This window comes from Ambystoma mexicanum, chromosome 4p (genome assembly GCF_040938575.1).
Source record: "Ambystoma mexicanum isolate Mex_15411 chromosome 4p, UKY_AmexF1_1, whole genome shotgun sequence".
Lineage (NCBI taxonomy): Eukaryota > Metazoa > Chordata > Amphibia > Caudata > Ambystomatidae > Ambystoma > Ambystoma mexicanum.
In genome coordinates, this window is record NC_090927.1 from 39,336,692 (window position 1) to 39,352,148 (window position 15,457).

The window sequence follows — 15,457 nt, forward strand, 5'->3', positions numbered from 1 at the left end:
ACTGAACCCAAGAGGATTCCATCCTCCAGAACGCTTTATCCAGCCCATTAAAGCATCCAGCGGGCCACAGGAACATCCAGGAAGGCCAATCCAGGCTTTGCTCCTGAAGGAACTGTAGTTCAAAACCCACCCTCATTTAAAAGTGGCCAGGGTTCCTCCTAGCTTTTTGGTCTATAGAACCTGGCCGTTCGTGGCCGTTCGTGGCCAGTGAGGGAAAGTTGAAAGCTGCATTCCCTGCTGTGTGATTTAAACACAGCCAGGCTCACAAGGGCACTTTTATTATGCCGAAGGAGGGCCTTGCAGACTGTCCATGCCTGAGCCGCAACTGTGCCTGCGTTCCCCAGAGCCTTTCGTGGGCACAGGGGCAAGACAATCACCAGAAACAGAAGTGTCGAAATTGGCTGCATCCCCTTGTGCTACCCCTCTTTGCCTCTTTTCGCATTTGCCTTTCATGCAGTCGCCTCACTATTTGGCCGCTAGGCTTGGGTGCCCCACCTGTCTTTTCTAGAGTTTATTTTGTGAGAGACTTTAAACATACTCCAAGGGTCTGCTTGAAGACCTCTCAAGTCCCTCACACAGCCAGAAAATACATTTTGAAATACTTGCTCATTCTCTGAAACTGCCCTCATGTAAACCTGCCCCACTGCATCTAACACCATAAAATGTACCATCCTTATTTCCTGAATCTTTGCTCAAAGACCTACGTTGGCTCTATCAGTATGCGCCCATGCTATCCCAACCAGCAACCTTATCATTTTAAACTGCCCCACCTCTATTCGAAAGAACCTGTTTGTTTGAACTGACCCCTCTTTTCCCCACTGGTTGGCCCCACTTACCTTTTTCTTTCCTTTACAGATTACGGCCTGGGTACCCTGGGCTTATCCGGACCAACTACAGAGCCATAACGCCACTAGGGCGGCGATGGACACTGCACGGAGGCTTATTAATATGAAAAACCATAGCAGGGTTCGTGCGGCATCAACCTTATATGCACAACCATGTTTTGCCATTAGTTCATAGTGCACCTGATGGGCTCTGGAAGGCACAAGGAGAAGGCGTGGGAACACAGGGCCAGAAAGTTTGCACAGGGACTGCTTACATTTGCAAAATACCAAACATTGTACTCATTCTGTCAACGTTTTTGAAAAGTTATTACCTGAAACATAAGAGGCCTGCCTTCTCTGAGGAAAGAACTCAGGACCTTCAAATTATGAGACTGACGCGCTGCCTACTGCACTAAGCAGGTTCGGCTGGAGTATGTTTGGAGAACCTGGTGGAGAAACAGATCCAAGACCACGCTACTCACAAAGTGCAGATAGAAATATTCAAATAAAATGCAGCTAGCCCCATTGGTTCTATGGTATTTTGCGATCATATTTCTTTTCTGCGTCAGTAAAGAATCCAATCCTCTGATTCACAAGGACCGCGTTGCGGTCTACTGAACATCATGCTACTCTTCATGTTTAGAAAGGATATGTCCAATTGAATTTGCTGAAACAAAAAACACTTGTGCCCTCTCTGAGGCTCGAACTCAGGACCTTCAGAATATGAGACTGACGCGCTGCCTACTGCGCTAAGAAGGCTCTGCTGGAGTATTTTTGGAGAACTTGGTGGAGGACCAGATCTGAGACAACGCTACTCACACAGTCCAGATAGAAATATTAAAATAAAATGCAGCTAGCCCCATTGGTTCTATGGTATTTTGCGATCATATTTCTTTTCTGCGTCAGTAAAGAATCCAATCCTCTGATTCACAAGGACCGCGTTGCGGTCTACTGAACATCATGCTACTCTTCATGTTTAGAAAGGATATGTCCAATTGAATTTGCTGAAACAAAAAACACTTGTGCCCTCTCTGAGGCTCGAACTCAGGACCTTCAGATTATGAGACTGACGCGCTGCCTACTGCGCTAAGAAGGCTCTGCTGGAGTATTTTTGGAGAACTTGGTGGAGAACCAGATCTGAGACAACGCTACTCACACAGTCCAGATAGAAATATTAAAATAAAATGCAGCTAGCCCCATTGGTTCTATGGTATTTTGCGATCATATTTCTTTTCTGCGTCAGTAAAGAATCCAATCCTGTGATTCACAAGGACCGCGTTGCGGTCTACTGAACATCATTCTCCTCTTCATGTTTAGAAAGGATATGTCCAATTGAATTTGCTGAAACAAAAAACACTTGTGCCCTCTCTGAGGCTCGAACTCAGGACCTTCAGATTATGAGACTGACGCGCTGCCTACTGCGCTAAGAAGGCTCCGTTGGAGGCTCTTTGGATAACCTGGTGGAGAGCATGATTTGAGACCACGCTACTCACAAAGTCCAGATAGAAATATTCAAATAAAACGCAGCTAGCCCCAATTGGTTCTTTGGTATTTGGCAATCATATTTCTTTTCTGCGTCAGTAAAGAATCCAATCCTGTGATTCACAAGGACCGCGTTGCGGTCTACTGAACATCATGCTCCTCTTCATGTTTAGAAAAAATATGTCCAATTGTATTTGTTGAAACAAAAAACACTTGTGCCCTCTCTGAGGCTCGAACTCAGGACCTTCAGATTATGAGACTGACGCGCTGCCTACTGCGCTAAGAAGGCTGCGATTTTATGATTTGTTGATGAAGATTATGTGACACAACTCCACACTCAAAACTCCAGAGAGAATACGATCCATCTGAAAAGCTTCACTTGAATGTATAGTGTTTTGTACTTCAGATGTCTTCCATTCATCAATCAAGAGTCCCATCCTTCGATGCTTGAATTTTGAGCTAGTTATTTTGATATGCTCCAAAACAGGTAAGATGCCACAAACTTCCAACCCCTCCCTCGCTGGATATATACCTAACTCTTTTCAGCCCTTTTTTCTTACCAGTTTTTAATTCTCCTCCCCCAAAGTCCCTTTTGTAAGCAGGTCGCTTTTTTTCCCATTTGCAGAGAGTTTTGCTCCTTTCCTATATATATATGCATGATTAATTATGTGTTTCCACTTCCATCATTTAGTTTTCTTGTGTGCGTTCAGCCGGTTTCGTTATACTCGCTGCTTACATCGCTTATGTCAGGTTTGTATTATGTCACAGTTTGTTATGCTGTTATTTGACATCAGATCTCATGCTGATCTGCTTGCGGCTGGTGACAGGTAGCATGCCACAAAAACAAACCCCAAACTACATCATTATCACACCTGTGAGGCACACGGTTCATGAAGAGAGTCCAAACGCGCCCTCTAGTAACAGAGCAAGGTAACTGCCGGCCAGGTCAAGAAGGGTGGACGGGGCTGGGTTATGCAGATGAACTCCCAGAAGTTCCCAGACTGAACCCAAGAGGATTCCATCCTCCAGAACGCTTTATCCAGCCCATTAAAGCATCCAGCGGGCCACAGGAACATCCAGGAAGGCCAATCCAGGCTTTGCTCCTGAAGGAACTGTAGTTCAAAACCCACCCTCATTTAAAAGTGGCCAGGGTTCCTCCTAGCTTTTTGGTCTATAGAACCTGGCCGTTCGTGGCCGTTCGTGGCCAGTGAGGGAAAGTTGAAAGCTGCATTCCCTGCTGTGTGATTTAAACACAGCCAGGCTCACAAGGGCACTTTTATTATGCCGAAGGAGGGCCTTGCAGACTGTCCATGCCTGAGCCGCAACTGTGCCTGCGTTCCCCAGAGCCTTTCGTGGGCACAGGGGCAAGACAATCACCAGAAACAGAAGTGTCGAAATTGGCTGCATCCCCTTGTGCTACCCCTCTTTGCCTCTTTTCGCATTTGCCTTTCATGCAGTCGCCTCACTATTTGGCCGCTAGGCTTGGGTGCCCCACCTGTCTTTTCTAGAGTTTATTTTGTGAGAGACTTTAAACATACTCCAAGGGTCTGCTTGAAGACCTCTCAAGTCCCTCACACAGCCAGAAAATACATTTTGAAATACTTGCTCATTCTCTGAAACTGCCCTCATGTAAACCTGCCCCACTGCATCTAACACCATAAAATGTACCATCCTTATTTCCTGAATCTTTGCTCAAAGACCTACGTTGGCTCTATCAGTATGCGCCCATGCTATCCCAACCAGCAACCTTATCATTTTAAACTGCCCCACCTCTATTCGAAAGAACCTGTTTGTTTGAACTGACCCCTCTTTTCCCCACTGGTTGGCCCCACTTACCTTTTTCTTTCCTTTACAGATTACGGCCTGGGTACCCTGGGCTTATCCGGACCAACTACAGAGCCATAACGCCACTAGGGCGGCGATGGACACTGCACGGAGGCTTATTAATATGAAAAACCATAGCAGGGTTCGTGCGGCATCAACCTTATATGCACAACCATGTTTTGCCATTAGTTCATAGTGCACCTGATGGGCTCTGGAAGGCACAAGGAGAAGGCGTGGGAACACAGGGCCAGAAAGTTTGCACAGGGACTGCTTACATTTGCAAAATACCAAACATTGTACTCATTCTGTCAACATTTTTGAAAAGTTATTACCTGAAACATAAGAGGCCTGCCTTCTCTGAGGAAAGAACTCAGGACCTTCAAATTATGAGACTGACGCGCTGCCTACTGCACTAAGCAGGTTCGGCTGGAGTATGTTTGGAGAACCTGGTGGAGAAACAGATCCAAGACCACGCTACTCACAAAGTGCAGATAGAAATATTCAAATAAAATGCAGCTAGCCCCATTGGTTCTATGGTATTTTGCGATCATATTTCTTTTCTGCGTCAGTAAAGAATCCAATCCTCTGATTCACAAGGACCGCGTTGCGGTCTACTGAACATCATGCTACTCTTCATGTTTAGAAAGGATATGTCCAATTGAATTTGCTGAAACAAAAAACACTTGTGCCCTCTCTGAGGCTCGAACTCAGGACCTTCAGAATATGAGACTGACGCGCTGCCTACTGCGCTAAGAAGGCTCTGCTGGAGTATTTTTGGAGAACTTGGTGGAGGACCAGATCTGAGACAACGCTACTCACACAGTCCAGATAGAAATATTAAAATAAAATGCAGCTAGCCCCATTGGTTCTATGGTATTTTGCGATCATATTTCTTTTCTGCGTCAGTAAAGAATCCAATCCTCTGATTCACAAGGACCGCGTTGCGGTCTACTGAACATCATGCTACTCTTCATGTTTAGAAAGGATATGTCCAATTGAATTTGCTGAAACAAAAAACACTTGTGCCCTCTCTGAGGCTCGAACTCAGGACCTTCAGATTATGAGACTGACGCGCTGCCTACTGCGCTAAGAAGGCTCTGCTGGAGTATTTTTGGAGAACTTGGTGGAGAACCAGATCTGAGACAACGCTACTCACACAGTCCAGATAGAAATATTAAAATAAAATGCAGCTAGCCCCATTGGTTCTATGGTATTTTGCGATCATATTTCTTTTCTGCGTCAGTAAAGAATCCAATCCTGTGATTCACAAGGACCGCGTTGCGGTCTACTGAACATCATTCTCCTCTTCATGTTTAGAAAGGATATGTCCAATTGAATTTGCTGAAACAAAAAACACTTGTGCCCTCTCTGAGGCTCGAACTCAGGACCTTCAGATTATGAGACTGACGCGCTGCCTACTGCGCTAAGAAGGCTCCGTTGGAGGCTCTTTGGATAACCTGGTGGAGAGCATGATTTGAGACCACGCTACTCACAAAGTCCAGATAGAAATATTCAAATAAAACGCAGCTAGCCCCAATTGGTTCTTTGGTATTTGGCAATCATATTTCTTTTCTGCGTCAGTAAAGAATCCAATCCTGTGATTCACAAGGACCGCGTTGCGGTCTACTGAACATCATGCTCCTCTTCATGTTTAGAAAAAATATGTCCAATTGTATTTGTTGAAACAAAAAACACTTGTGCCCTCTCTGAGGCTCGAACTCAGGACCTTCAGATTATGAGACTGACGCGCTGCCTACTGCGCTAAGAAGGCTGCGATTTTATGATTTGTTGATGAAGATTATGTGACACAACTCCACACTCAAAACTCCAGAGAGAATACGATCCATCTGAAAAGCTTCACTTGAATGTATAGTGTTTTGTACTTCAGATGTCTTCCATTCATCAATCAAGAGTCCCATCCTTCGATGCTTGAATTTTGAGCTAGTTATTTTGATATGCTCCAAAACAGGTAAGATGCCACAAACTTCCAACCCCTCCCTCGCTGGATATATACCTAACTCTTTTCAGCCCTTTTTTCTTACCAGTTTTTAATTCTCCTCCCCCAAAGTCCCTTTTGTAAGCAGGTCGCTTTTTTTCCCATTTGCAGAGAGTTTTGCTCCTTTCCTATATATATATGCATGATTAATTATGTGTTTCCACTTCCATCATTTAGTTTTCTTGTGTGCGTTCAGCCGGTTTCGTTATACTCGCTGCTTACATCGCTTATGTCAGGTTTGTATTATGTCACAGTTTGTTATGCTGTTATTTGACATCAGATCTCATGCTGATCTGCTTGCGGCTGGTGACAGGTAGCATGCCACAAAAACAAACCCCAAACTACATCATTATCACACCTGTGAGGCACACGGTTCATGAAGAGAGTCCAAACGCGCCCTCTAGTAACAGAGCAAGGTAACTGCCGGCCAGGTCAAGAAGGGTGGACGGGGCTGGGTTATGCAGATGAACTCCCAGAAGTTCCCAGACTGAACCCAAGAGGATTCCATCCTCCAGAACGCTTTATCCAGCCCATTAAAGCATCCAGCGGGCCACAGGAACATCCAGGAAGGCCAATCCAGGCTTTGCTCCTGAAGGAACTGTAGTTCAAAACCCACCCTCATTTAAAAGTGGCCAGGGTTCCTCCTAGCTTTTTGGTCTATAGAACCTGGCCGTTCGTGGCCGTTCGTGGCCAGTGAGGGAAAGTTGAAAGCTGCATTCCCTGCTGTGTGATTTAAACACAGCCAGGCTCACAAGGGCACTTTTATTATGCCGAAGGAGGGCCTTGCAGACTGTCCATGCCTGAGCCGCAACTGTGCCTGCGTTCCCCAGAGCCTTTCGTGGGCACAGGGGCAAGACAATCACCAGAAACAGAAGTGTCGAAATTGGCTGCATCCCCTTGTGCTACCCCTCTTTGCCTCTTTTCGCATTTGCCTTTCATGCAGTCGCCTCACTATTTGGCCGCTAGGCTTGGGTGCCCCACCTGTCTTTTCTAGAGTTTATTTTGTGAGAGACTTTAAACATACTCCAAGGGTCTGCTTGAAGACCTCTCAAGTCCCTCACACAGCCAGAAAATACATTTTGAAATACTTGCTCATTCTCTGAAACTGCCCTCATGTAAACCTGCCCCACTGCATCTAACACCATAAAATGTACCATCCTTATTTCCTGAATCTTTGCTCAAAGACCTACGTTGGCTCTATCAGTATGCGCCCATGCTATCCCAACCAGCAACCTTATCATTTTAAACTGCCCCACCTCTATTCGAAAGAACCTGTTTGTTTGAACTGACCCCTCTTTTCCCCACTGGTTGGCCCCACTTACCTTTTTCTTTCCTTTACAGATTACGGCCTGGGTACCCTGGGCTTATCCGGACCAACTACAGAGCCATAACGCCACTAGGGCGGCGATGGACACTGCACGGAGGCTTATTAATATGAAAAACCATAGCAGGGTTCGTGCGGCATCAACCTTATATGCACAACCATGTTTTGCCATTAGTTCATAGTGCACCTGATGGGCTCTGGAAGGCACAAGGAGAAGGCGTGGGAACACAGGGCCAGAAAGTTTGCACAGGGACTGCTTACATTTGCAAAATACCAAACATTGTACTCATTCTGTCAACGTTTTTGAAAAGTTATTACCTGAAACATAAGAGGCCTGCCTTCTCTGAGGAAAGAACTCAGGACCTTCAAATTATGAGACTGACGCGCTGCCTACTGCACTAAGCAGGTTCGGCTGGAGTATGTTTGGAGAACCTGGTGGAGAAACAGATCCAAGACCACGCTACTCACAAAGTGCAGATAGAAATATTCAAATAAAATGCAGCTAGCCCCATTGGTTCTATGGTATTTTGCGATCATATTTCTTTTCTGCGTCAGTAAAGAATCCAATCCTCTGATTCACAAGGACCGCGTTGCGGTCTACTGAACATCATGCTACTCTTCATGTTTAGAAAGGATATGTCCAATTGAATTTGCTGAAACAAAAAACACTTGTGCCCTCTCTGAGGCTCGAACTCAGGACCTTCAGATTATGAGACTGACGCGCTGCCTACTGCGCTAAGAAGGCTCTGCTGGAGTATTTTTGGAGAACTTGGTGGAGGACCAGATCTGAGACAACGCTACTCACACAGTCCAGATAGAAATATTAAAATAAAATGCAGCTAGCCCCATTGGTTCTATGGTATTTTGCGATCATATTTCTTTTCTGCGTCAGTAAAGAATCCAATCCTCTGATTCACAAGGACCGCGTTGCGGTCTACTGAACATCATGCTACTCTTCATGTTTAGAAAGGATATGTCCAATTGAATTTGCTGAAACAAAAAACACTTGTGCCCTCTCTGAGGCTCGAACTCAGGACCTTCAGATTATGAGACTGACGCGCTGCCTACTGCGCTAAGAAGGCTCTGCTGGAGTATTTTTGGAGAACTTGGTGGAGAACCAGATCTGAGACAACGCTACTCACACAGTCCAGATAGAAATATTAAAATAAAATGCAGCTAGCCCCATTGGTTCTATGGTATTTTGCGATCATATTTCTTTTCTGCGTCAGTAAAGAATCCAATCCTGTGATTCACAAGGACCGCGTTGCGGTCTACTGAACATCATGCTCCTCTTCATGTTTAGAAAGGATATGTCCAATTGAATTTGCTGAAACAAAAAACACTTGTGCCCTCTCTGAGGCTCGAACGCAGGACCTTCAGATTATGAGACTGACGCGCTGCCTACTGCGCTAAGAAGGCTCCGTTGGAGGCTCTTTGGATAACCTGGTGGAGAGCATGATTTGAGACCACGCTACTCACAAAGTCCAGATAGAAATATTCAAATAAAACGCAGCTAGCCCCAATTGGTTCTTTGGTATTTGGCAATCATATTTCTTTTCTGCGTCAGTAAAGAATCCAATCCTGTGATTCACAAGGACCGCGTTGCGGTCTACTGAACATCATGCTCCTCTTCATGTTTAGAAAGGATATGTCCAATTGAATTTGCTGAAACACAAAAAACACTTGTGCCCTCTCTGAGGCTCGAACTCAGGACCTTCAGATTATGAGACTGACGCGCTGCCTACTGCGCTAAGAAGGCTCTGCTGGAGTATTTTTGGAGAACTTGGTGGAGAACCAGATCTGAGACAACGCTACTCACACAGTCCAGATAGAAATATTAAAATAAAATGCAGCTAGCCCCATTGGTTCTATGGTATTTTGCGATCATATTTCTTTTCTGCGTCAGTAAAGAATCCAATCCTCTGATTCACAAGGACCGCGTTGCGGTCTACTGAACATCATGCTCCTCTTCATGTTTAGAAAGGTAATGTCCAATTGAATTTGCTGAAACAAAAAACACTTGTGCCCTCTCTGAGGCTCGAACTCAGGACCTTCAGATTATGAGACTGACGCGCTGCCTACTGCGCTAAGAAGGCTCTGCTGGAGTATTTTTGGAGAACTTGGTGGAGAACCAGATCTGAGACAACGCTACTCACACAGTCCAGATAGAAATATTAAAATAAAATGCAGCTAGCCCCATTGGTTCTATGGTATTTTGCGATCATATTTCTTTTCTGCGTCAGTAAAGAATCCAATCCTGTGATTCACAAGGACCGCGTTGCGGTCTACTGAACATCATTCTCCTCTTCATGTTTAGAAAGGATATGTCCAATTGAATTTGCTGAAACAAAACACACTTGTGCCCTCTCTGAGGCTCGAACTCAGGACCTTCAGATTATGAGACTGACGCGCTGCCTACTGCGCTAAGAAGGCTCCGTTGGAGGCTCTTTGGATAACCTGGTGGAGAGCATGATTTGAGACCACGCTACTCACAAAGTCCAGATAGAAATATTCAAATAAAACGCAGCTAGCCCCAATTGGTTCTTTGGTATTTGGCAATCATATTTCTTTTCTGCGTCAGTAAAGAATCCAATCCTGTGATTCACAAGGACCGCGTTGCGGTCTACTGAACATCATGCTCCTCTTCATGTTTAGAAAAAATATGTCCAATTGTATTTGTTGAAACAAAAAACACTTGTGCCCTCTCTGAGGCTCGAACTCAGGACCTTCAGATTATGAGACTGACGCGCTGCCTACTGCGCTAAGAAGGCTGCGATTTTATGATTTGTTGATGAAGATTATGTGACACAACTCCACACTCAAAACTCCAGAGAGAATACGATCCATCTGAAAAGCTTCACTTGAATGTATAGTGTTTTGTACTTCAGATGTCTTCCATTCATCAATCAAGAGTCCCATCCTTCGATGCTTGAATTTTGAGCTAGTTATTTTGATATGCTCCAAAACAGGTAAGATGCCACAAACTTCCAACCCCTCCCTCGCTGGATATATACCTAACTCTTTTCAGCCCTTTTTTCTTACCAGTTTTTAATTCTCCTCCCCCAAAGTCCCTTTTGTAAGCAGGTCGCTTTTTTTCCCATTTGCAGAGAGTTTTGCTCCTTTCCTATATATATATGCATGATTAATTATGTGTTTCCACTTCCATCATTTAGTTTTCTTGTGTGCGTTCAGCCGGTTTCGTTATACTCGCTGCTTACATCGCTTATGTCAGGTTTGTATTATGTCACAGTTTGTTATGCTGTTATTTGACATCAGATCTCATGCTGATCTGCTTGCGGCTGGTGACAGGTAGCATGCCACAAAAACAAACCCCAAACTACATCATTATCACACCTGTGAGGCACACGGTTCATGAAGAGAGTCCAAACGCGCCCTCTAGTAACAGAGCAAGGTAACTGCCGGCCAGGTCAAGAAGGGTGGACGGGGCTGGGTTATGCAGATGAACTCCCAGAAGTTCCCAGACTGAACCCAAGAGGATTCCATCCTCCAGAACGCTTTATCCAGCCCATTAAAGCATCCAGCGGGCCACAGGAACATCCAGGAAGGCCAATCCAGGCTTTGCTCCTGAAGGAACTGTAGTTCAAAACCCACCCTCATTTAAAAGTGGCCAGGGTTCCTCCTAGCTTTTTGGTCTATAGAACCTGGCCGTTCGTGGCCGTTCGTGGCCAGTGAGGGAAAGTTGAAAGCTGCATTCCCTGCTGTGTGATTTAAACACAGCCAGGCTCACAAGGGCACTTTTATTATGCCGAAGGAGGGCCTTGCAGACTGTCCATGCCTGAGCCGCAACTGTGCCTGCGTTCCCCAGAGCCTTTCGTGGGCACAGGGGCAAGACAATCACCAGAAACAGAAGTGTCGAAATTGGCTGCATCCCCTTGTGCTACCCCTCTTTGCCTCTTTTCGCATTTGCCTTTCATGCAGTCGCCTCACTATTTGGCCGCTAGGCTTGGGTGCCCCACCTGTCTTTTCTAGAGTTTATTTTGTGAGAGACTTTAAACATACTCCAAGGGTCTGCTTGAAGACCTCTCAAGTCCCTCACACAGCCAGAAAATACATTTTGAAATACTTGCTCATTCTCTGAAACTGCCCTCATGTAAACCTGCCCCACTGCATCTAACACCATAAAATGTACCATCCTTATTTCCTGAATCTTTGCTCAAAGACCTACGTTGGCTCTATCAGTATGCGCCCATGCTATCCCAACCAGCAACCTTATCATTTTAAACTGCCCCACCTCTATTCGAAAGAACCTGTTTGTTTGAACTGACCCCTCTTTTCCCCACTGGTTGGCCCCACTTACCTTTTTCTTTCCTTTACAGATTACGGCCTGGGTACCCTGGGCTTATCCGGACCAACTACAGAGCCATAACGCCACTAGGGCGGCGATGGACACTGCACGGAGGCTTATTAATATGAAAAACCATAGCAGGGTTCGTGCGGCATCAACCTTATATGCACAACCATGTTTTGCCATTAGTTCATAGTGCACCTGATGGGCTCTGGAAGGCACAAGGAGAAGGCGTGGGAACACAGGGCCAGAAAGTTTGCACAGGGACTGCTTACATTTGCAAAATACCAAACATTGTACTCATTCTGTCAACATTTTTGAAAAGTTATTACCTGAAACATAAGAGGCCTGCCTTCTCTGAGGAAAGAACTCAGGACCTTCAAATTATGAGACTGACGCGCTGCCTACTGCACTAAGCAGGTTCGGCTGGAGTATGTTTGGAGAACCTGGTGGAGAAACAGATCCAAGACCACGCTACTCACAAAGTGCAGATAGAAATATTCAAATAAAATGCAGCTAGCCCCATTGGTTCTATGGTATTTTGCGATCATATTTCTTTTCTGCGTCAGTAAAGAATCCAATCCTCTGATTCACAAGGACCGCGTTGCGGTCTACTGAACATCATGCTACTCTTCATGTTTAGAAAGGATATGTCCAATTGAATTTGCTGAAACAAAAAACACTTGTGCCCTCTCTGAGGCTCGAACTCAGGACCTTCAGAATATGAGACTGACGCGCTGCCTACTGCGCTAAGAAGGCTCTGCTGGAGTATTTTTGGAGAACTTGGTGGAGGACCAGATCTGAGACAACGCTACTCACACAGTCCAGATAGAAATATTAAAATAAAATGCAGCTAGCCCCATTGGTTCTATGGTATTTTGCGATCATATTTCTTTTCTGCGTCAGTAAAGAATCCAATCCTCTGATTCACAAGGACCGCGTTGCGGTCTACTGAACATCATGCTACTCTTCATGTTTAGAAAGGATATGTCCAATTGAATTTGCTGAAACAAAAAACACTTGTGCCCTCTCTGAGGCTCGAACTCAGGACCTTCAGATTATGAGACTGACGCGCTGCCTACTGCGCTAAGAAGGCTCTGCTGGAGTATTTTTGGAGAACTTGGTGGAGAACCAGATCTGAGACAACGCTACTCACACAGTCCAGATAGAAATATTAAAATAAAATGCAGCTAGCCCCATTGGTTCTATGGTATTTTGCGATCATATTTCTTTTCTGCGTCAGTAAAGAATCCAATCCTGTGATTCACAAGGACCGCGTTGCGGTCTACTGAACATCATTCTCCTCTTCATGTTTAGAAAGGATATGTCCAATTGAATTTGCTGAAACAAAAAACACTTGTGCCCTCTCTGAGGCTCGAACTCAGGACCTTCAGATTATGAGACTGACGCGCTGCCTACTGCGCTAAGAAGTCTCCGTTGGAGGCTCTTTGGATAACCTGGTGGAGAGCATGATTTGAGACCACGCTACTCACAAAGTCCAGATAGAAATATTCAAATAAAACGCAGCTAGCCCCAATTGGTTCTTTGGTATTTGGCAATCATATTTCTTTTCTGCGTCAGTAAAGAATCCAATCCTGTGATTCACAAGGACCGCGTTGCGGTCTACTGAACATCATGCTCCTCTTCATGTTTAGAAAAAATATGTCCAATTGTATTTGTTGAAACAAAAAACACTTGTGCCCTCTCTGAGGCTCGAACTCAGGACCTTCAGATTATGAGACTGACGCGCTGCCTACTGCGCTAAGAAGGCTGCGATTTTATGATTTGTTGATGAAGATTATGTGACACAACTCCACACTCAAAACTCCAGAGAGAATACGATCCATCTGAAAAGCTTCACTTGAATGTATAGTGTTTTGTACTTCAGATGTCTTCCATTCATCAATCAAGAGTCCCATCCTTCGATGCTTGAATTTTGAGCTAGTTATTTTGATATGCTCCAAAACAGGTAAGATGCCACAAACTTCCAACCCCTCCCTCGCTGGATATATACCTAACTCTTTTCAGCCCTTTTTTCTTACCAGTTTTTAATTCTCCTCCCCCAAAGTCCCTTTTGTAAGCAGGTCGCTTTTTTTCCCATTTGCAGAGAGTTTTGCTCCTTTCCTATATATATATGCATGATTAATTATGTGTTTCCACTTCCATCATTTAGTTTTCTTGTGTGCGTTCAGCCGGTTTCGTTATACTCGCTGCTTACATCGCTTATGTCAGGTTTGTATTATGTCACAGTTTGTTATGCTGTTATTTGACATCAGATCTCATGCTGATCTGCTTGCGGCTGGTGACAGGTAGCATGCCACAAAAACAAACCCCAAACTACATCATTATCACACCTGTGAGGCACACGGTTCATGAAGAGAGTCCAAACGCGCCCTCTAGTAACAGAGCAAGGTAACTGCCGGCCAGGTCAAGAAGGGTGGACGGGGCTGGGTTATGCAGATGAACTCCCAGAAGTTCCCAGACTGAACCCAAGAGGATTCCATCCTCCAGAACGCTTTATCCAGCCCATTAAAGCATCCAGCGGGCCACAGGAACATCCAGGAAGGCCAATCCAGGCTTTGCTCCTGAAGGAACTGTAGTTCAAAACCCACCCTCATTTAAAAGTGGCCAGGGTTCCTCCTAGCTTTTTGGTCTATAGAACCTGGCTGTTCGTGGCCGTTCGTGGCCAGTGAGGGAAAGTTGAAAGCTGCATTCCCTGCTGTGTGATTTAAACACAGCCAGGCTCACAAGGGCACTTTTATTATGCCGAAGGAGGGCCTTGCAGACTGTCCATGCCTGAGCCGCAACTGTGCCTGCGTTCCCCAGAGCCTTTCGTGGGCACAGGGGCAAGACAATCACCAGAAACAGAAGTGTCGAAATTGGCTGCATCCCCTTGTGCTACCCCTCTTTGCCTCTTTTCGCATTTGCCTTTCATGCAGTCGCCTCACTATTTGGCCGCTAGGCTTGGGTGCCCCACCTGTCTTTTCTAGAGTTTATTTTGTGAGAGACTTTAAACATACTCCAAGGGTCTGCTTGAAGACCTCTCAAGTCCCTCACACAGCCAGAAAATACATTTTGAAATACTTGCTCATTCTCTGAAACTGCCCTCATGTAAACCTGCCCCACTGCATCTAACACCATAAAATGTACCATCCTTATTTCCTGAATCTTTGCTCAAAGACCTACGTTGGCTCTATCAGTATGCGCCCATGCTATCCCAACCAGCAACCTTATCATTTTAAACTGCCCCACCTCTATTCGAAAGAACCTGTTTGTTTGAACTGACCCCTCTTTTCCCCACTGGTTGGCCCCACTTACCTTTTTCTTTCCTTTACAGATTACGGCCTGGGTACCCTGGGCTTATCCGGACCAACTACAGAGCCATAACGCCACTAGGGCGGCGATGGACACTGCACGGAGGCTTATTAATATGAAAAACCATAGCAGGGTTCGTGCGGCATCAACCTTATATGCACAACCATGTTTTGCCATTAGTTCATAGTGCACCTGATGGGCTCTGGAAGGCACAAGGAGAAGGCGTGGGAACACAGGGCCAGAAAGTTTGCACAGGGACTGCTTACATTTGCAAAATACCAAACATTGTACTCATTCTGTCAACGTTTTTGAAAAGTTATTACCTGAAACATAAGAGGCCTGCCTTCTCTGAGGAAAGAACTCAGGACCTTCAAATTATGAGACTG

General features: G+C 45.3%; 19 non-coding genes across 19 annotated transcripts; all 19 read right to left on the reverse strand.

Moving 5' to 3' along the window:
- Window positions 1–1,510: 1,510 nt before the first annotated feature.
- On the reverse strand, window positions 1,511–1,583 carry TRNAM-CAU (transfer RNA methionine (anticodon CAU)). The gene has a single exon. It is a non-coding gene; the product is annotated as a tRNA-Met (tRNA).
- Window positions 1,584–1,847: 264 nt separating this feature from the next.
- On the reverse strand, window positions 1,848–1,920 carry TRNAM-CAU (transfer RNA methionine (anticodon CAU)). Its single transcript has one exon. It is a non-coding gene; the product is annotated as a tRNA-Met (tRNA).
- Window positions 1,921–2,184: 264 nt separating this feature from the next.
- On the reverse strand, window positions 2,185–2,257 carry TRNAM-CAU (transfer RNA methionine (anticodon CAU)). The gene has a single exon. It is a non-coding gene; the product is annotated as a tRNA-Met (tRNA).
- Window positions 2,258–2,522: 265 nt separating this feature from the next.
- Window positions 2,523–2,595, reverse strand: TRNAM-CAU (transfer RNA methionine (anticodon CAU)). The gene has a single exon. It is a non-coding gene; the product is annotated as a tRNA-Met (tRNA).
- A 2,221-nt stretch (window positions 2,596–4,816) lies between these two features.
- On the reverse strand, window positions 4,817–4,889 carry TRNAM-CAU (transfer RNA methionine (anticodon CAU)). Its single transcript has one exon. It is a non-coding gene; the product is annotated as a tRNA-Met (tRNA).
- A 264-nt stretch (window positions 4,890–5,153) lies between these two features.
- TRNAM-CAU (transfer RNA methionine (anticodon CAU)) lies at window positions 5,154–5,226 on the reverse strand. Its single transcript has one exon. It is a non-coding gene; the product is annotated as a tRNA-Met (tRNA).
- A 264-nt stretch (window positions 5,227–5,490) lies between these two features.
- TRNAM-CAU (transfer RNA methionine (anticodon CAU)) lies at window positions 5,491–5,563 on the reverse strand. Its single transcript has one exon. It is a non-coding gene; the product is annotated as a tRNA-Met (tRNA).
- Window positions 5,564–5,828: 265 nt separating this feature from the next.
- TRNAM-CAU (transfer RNA methionine (anticodon CAU)) lies at window positions 5,829–5,901 on the reverse strand. Its single transcript has one exon. It is a non-coding gene; the product is annotated as a tRNA-Met (tRNA).
- Window positions 5,902–8,122: 2,221 nt separating this feature from the next.
- On the reverse strand, window positions 8,123–8,195 carry TRNAM-CAU (transfer RNA methionine (anticodon CAU)). The gene has a single exon. It is a non-coding gene; the product is annotated as a tRNA-Met (tRNA).
- A 264-nt stretch (window positions 8,196–8,459) lies between these two features.
- TRNAM-CAU (transfer RNA methionine (anticodon CAU)) lies at window positions 8,460–8,532 on the reverse strand. Its single transcript has one exon. It is a non-coding gene; the product is annotated as a tRNA-Met (tRNA).
- Window positions 8,533–8,796: 264 nt separating this feature from the next.
- Window positions 8,797–8,869, reverse strand: TRNAM-CAU (transfer RNA methionine (anticodon CAU)). Its single transcript has one exon. It is a non-coding gene; the product is annotated as a tRNA-Met (tRNA).
- Window positions 8,870–9,136: 267 nt separating this feature from the next.
- TRNAM-CAU (transfer RNA methionine (anticodon CAU)) lies at window positions 9,137–9,209 on the reverse strand. The gene has a single exon. It is a non-coding gene; the product is annotated as a tRNA-Met (tRNA).
- A 264-nt stretch (window positions 9,210–9,473) lies between these two features.
- TRNAM-CAU (transfer RNA methionine (anticodon CAU)) lies at window positions 9,474–9,546 on the reverse strand. Its single transcript has one exon. It is a non-coding gene; the product is annotated as a tRNA-Met (tRNA).
- A 264-nt stretch (window positions 9,547–9,810) lies between these two features.
- Window positions 9,811–9,883, reverse strand: TRNAM-CAU (transfer RNA methionine (anticodon CAU)). The gene has a single exon. It is a non-coding gene; the product is annotated as a tRNA-Met (tRNA).
- A 265-nt stretch (window positions 9,884–10,148) lies between these two features.
- Window positions 10,149–10,221, reverse strand: TRNAM-CAU (transfer RNA methionine (anticodon CAU)). The gene has a single exon. It is a non-coding gene; the product is annotated as a tRNA-Met (tRNA).
- Window positions 10,222–12,442: 2,221 nt separating this feature from the next.
- TRNAM-CAU (transfer RNA methionine (anticodon CAU)) lies at window positions 12,443–12,515 on the reverse strand. Its single transcript has one exon. It is a non-coding gene; the product is annotated as a tRNA-Met (tRNA).
- A 264-nt stretch (window positions 12,516–12,779) lies between these two features.
- TRNAM-CAU (transfer RNA methionine (anticodon CAU)) lies at window positions 12,780–12,852 on the reverse strand. The gene has a single exon. It is a non-coding gene; the product is annotated as a tRNA-Met (tRNA).
- A 264-nt stretch (window positions 12,853–13,116) lies between these two features.
- TRNAM-CAU (transfer RNA methionine (anticodon CAU)) lies at window positions 13,117–13,189 on the reverse strand. The gene has a single exon. It is a non-coding gene; the product is annotated as a tRNA-Met (tRNA).
- A 265-nt stretch (window positions 13,190–13,454) lies between these two features.
- Window positions 13,455–13,527, reverse strand: TRNAM-CAU (transfer RNA methionine (anticodon CAU)). Its single transcript has one exon. It is a non-coding gene; the product is annotated as a tRNA-Met (tRNA).
- Window positions 13,528–15,457: the final 1,930 nt, after the last annotated feature.